Source organism: Solanum stenotomum, chromosome 6, assembly GCF_019186545.1.
Source record: "Solanum stenotomum isolate F172 chromosome 6, ASM1918654v1, whole genome shotgun sequence".
Taxonomy (NCBI): Eukaryota; Viridiplantae; Streptophyta; class Magnoliopsida; order Solanales; family Solanaceae; genus Solanum; species Solanum stenotomum.
The window spans coordinates 8,699,122-8,703,339 of NC_064287.1; the positions used below are offsets into that span (position 1 = coordinate 8,699,122).

Consider the following 4,218-nt stretch of genomic DNA (forward strand, 5'->3'; position numbering starts at 1 on the left):
AAAGTTATGATCGTTTAAAATTGACCCAAAACTCTTAATTTAAGCATAACTTGCCAAATTCTAAATTTGGCTCTTTCCGAAATAGTTCTTTCTAAATTTAGATCTTTCTAAGGCGGGATGTTACAATATCTCCACCTTGGAAACATTCGTCCTCGAATGAGATTACTCTAAGTGACTAAGGGTGGCAACATTTAACATTCAACTCAAATATCCACTATGCAATGTAACACAACATTTTAACTTAAAAATTAGCAACAAAAGAATTAGTACCTAGATTTGAAATTTCTCCAGATTTAAAGAGATGTAGGTATCTCTTCTTCATGTCCTCCCCAGCCTCACAAGTAGCTTTCTCAACAAACTGATTCCTCCATAAGACCTTGGCTGATGTTACCTCCTTGATTCTCAACTTGCGAACCTGACGATCAAGTATCTCAACAGGGATCTCCACATAAAATAGGTTGTCCTCAATACCAATATTATATGTCGGTATGATAAGTGAAGGATCGCCCATACACTTCTTCAACATAGAAATGTGAAACACCAGATGAACTGCTGCTAACTCTAATGGTAGCTCCAACTCATAGGCTACACTGCCAATCCTCTTGGATATCCTGGAAGGACCAATATACCGGGGACTGAGCTTCCCTTCTTACCAAATCTCATAACACCCTTCATGGGTGAAACCTTCAAGTAGGCCCAATCGTCCACCTCAAACTCCAAGTCTCTTCTCCTAACATCACTATAAGATTTCTGACGAGTCTGCGATGTTTTCAACCTTTCTTGAATGATCTTCACTTTCTCCATATCTTGATGAACCAAGTATGTTCCTATCAACCCAGCCTCACCACCTCAAACCATCCAATAGGAGATCTATATCTTCTCCCATAAAAAGCCTTATAAGGAGCCATTTGGATGATAGAGTGATAATTGTTGTTGTAGGCAAACTTAATGAGAGGTAGGTGATCATCCCAATTACCCTTGAAATCGATCACACACGCCCTCAACATATCCTCTAAAATCGGTATCATCACATAGCTCATAGTGATTGTTGTCGCTTAGAGAATCTCCCAAATAAGAGAATATTATATTATTGTACTTATATACATTTTGAGCTGAGATTTACTGTTTTAAAAGCTTTATACATTGTATCTCTTATTGTTGCTTTCACATTTGAGTTGAGTTGAGTTTAGTTGAGACGAGATGAGTATGTCTTCCATTTCTATCATCTCAAGCTATAGAGTTATGTTTCGGTGTTCCCCTTACATGCTCGTACATTCAATGAACTAACATCATTCGATCTGCATCATTTTATGATGCATATACAAGTGTTTAGAGTTAGCAACATGCATTTCGTTGATCCATTGCATACCAGCTAGCTTGTGAGCCTCCTTGCTTTTCGGAGGGCTCTACTTTTACATTTCAGTCTTCTTAAGATGTCGTGAGTTTTGTCCTGATGTCTATCATAGTATTTAGAGGCTTCGTAAATAGTAGCAGTTGCGGAGTCTTTTTCCAATTTTCCTTGTTGATGTTTTAAAGACTTTGAGTTGAGTATTTATGTTTAATTGAGTATTTCAGACAACTTTGAATTTAAACTACTTTATAAATAATGAGATGTTATGAGTGAGTCTTTGCATTTTGAGTTCCTATGTTGATGAGTAAGTCTTCCGCTGAGTACTGAGCCTGACCAAGAGTTCTCTTGGAGACCAACGATGGTTCTCGTGTGTCGGCCACGTCCAGGGTGTAGGCTCGGGCGTGACATAACCCGCCCTTGAACTTTTTTTCTGAAAAAAATATTTTCCTAAAAATATATGTAAATNATTTTTTTTTTCCTAAAAATATATGTAAATATCTATTACAAAACTAGAAAAATGTATTAATAACAACAACAACAACAACAACAATAATAATAATAATAACAACAACAACAAATTAGGAACGGAGTGTTAGAAGAGCTAGGGTAGAATTTTTTTTTAAAAAAATAAAAATAATATCAAATTTTTTTGGGAAGGAGTGAGTATTTTTTTGTGTTGGGGGGGGGGGGGGGGGGGGGGGGNTATAAAAAAAAATTATAAAAGAAATTTTAAAAAATAAAAGGATGGGAGGATTGTCGCTGGACGGGGGGAGGTAGGAGGTTGTGGAAAAACTATTTAATTTTTTTTTTGTTTTTGAGATAGTAATACTTTAATCTTTAACTTTTAACAAATATTAATAGTTTATTTAATTTTTATCAAGGTGGAGTATTTTATTCATGTGGCAATGTTTTTTCAAATAATTAAAAGAGAGTGTATTACACACTATTGAGGTGTGTTTCTCAAATTAACAAGTGATAGTTTATATATGAAACTCACACTCCAAATAATTTAGCCATGAAAATTAAAAAAAAAAAAAAGAGTTTAGATGCGTTTGATTATTGTTTTAAAACCAAAATAAAAAAAATAAACTTGATTAGAAGGAGAAAAAGAAAACACATGTAAAATATTATAATTTGGGTATGTCTGATCTAACAAATTTTACTGTACTTATTCGTATTTGGAAAAATGGGTTAATCTATGACAATGTAGCACATTTTTTTAGAAAATACAAGGATAAGGTTTATTTGAATTTGAAATGAGAATTTTCCAACTATTTATAGTCATATTAGATATATTTTCTTTTGAGTATAACTATTTACATAATACTAAACTAAGCTTTCACAATGATACATAAACTTAATAAATATAGTTAACATATGTATGTGTTCATTATGTTCAAAAGTTAATTGAATAATTATAATTTAATGCATACGAAATCAAACAATAATTTAAATCTCCATTTTTTTAAAAAAAAAAAGTCAGTACAACTNACAAGTGATAGTTTATATATGAAACTCACACTCCAAATAATTTAGCCATGAAAATAAATAAAAAATAATAAAAAAAAGAGTTTAAATGCGTTTGATTATTGTTTTAAAACCAAAGAAAAAAAAAACTTGATTAAAAGGAGAAAAACAAAACACATGTAAAATATTATAATTTGGGGATGTCTGATCTAACAAATTTTACTGTGCTTATTCGTATTTGGAAAAATGGGTTAATCTATGACAATGTAGCACATTTTTTTATAAAATAGAAGGATAAGGTTTATTTGAATTTGAAATGAGAATTTTCCAACTATTTATAGTCATATTAGATATATTTTCTTTTGAGTATAACTCATAGAGATAATTATGTATTGGATAAGGATATAACAATATTTGCATCCAATATTGAAGTCTATCTAACTGACAATGACAAATATTTACATAATACTAAACTAAGCTTTCACAATGATACATAAACTTAATAAATATAGTTAACATATGTATGGTTCATTATGTTCAAAAGTTAATTGAATAATTATAATTTAATGCATCCGAAATCAAACAATAATTTAAATCTCCATTTTTTTAAAAAAAAATTCAGTACAACTAAAACACACATGTTTGTCTTCTTTTTATTTTGCTTTTAAATTTTTAAATATCCAACTAAATATCATGATCAATTTAGGTTTTTGAATTTAAAATAATTATAACTGTATTTTACTGTTAATCATGCTTTGGCTCCTTAAATTGTGTATACTACGTACGTAATTAAACTCTTCATTAATTATGAATTCAATAAGCATTAAAATATAAAAATCTTATTTACTTAAATCTAAACTCAGAAAATAAAAAAGAAGAAAATTCAATTACATATGACATGCAATACACACGAGAATTTTAAAGTCAAACTAGCAATGAATTAAAATACAATAGAAAAAATGTACAAAAACCGGCAGGGGGGGTGCGGGATGGGAGGATGATATTTTGAAGTGTTTGATAATATAATAAAGTACTGTATTTAGATAACAGACATATTACAAACCATAACTTTTAAATTAAAAATATTTAAACAATAGAACAAAAAATAAAAAAAATACGAGAAAATAAAACAAATATATCTATTTTATATTAATAAGAAGAGCTCTTGATTATAATAAATCTAGTGATAACTTAATAAACATTAATATTAGCAAACTAATATTTTCAAATATTGAACATTGTAATAAAGAAAATATAAAACATAGAAGTTACTTTTGATAATTATAAGATTTTTTTTTACATTTTATTCACATAGGTTTGATTATGGAGAGATAGCAGAAGGAGGAGTACATTTCATTTTGAAACAATATGATAGTTAATACTCAATTTTTAAAGGTAAC

The 4,218-nt window shown here is 29.5% G+C and overlaps 1 protein-coding gene across 3 annotated transcripts in view; it reads right to left on the reverse strand.

The window, feature by feature from the left end:
• Positions 1 to 4,218, reverse strand: part of LOC125869305 (uncharacterized) — a 279,493-nt gene that overhangs the window by 163,305 nt on the left and 111,970 nt on the right. The gene's annotated exons all lie outside the window — the stretch shown is intronic.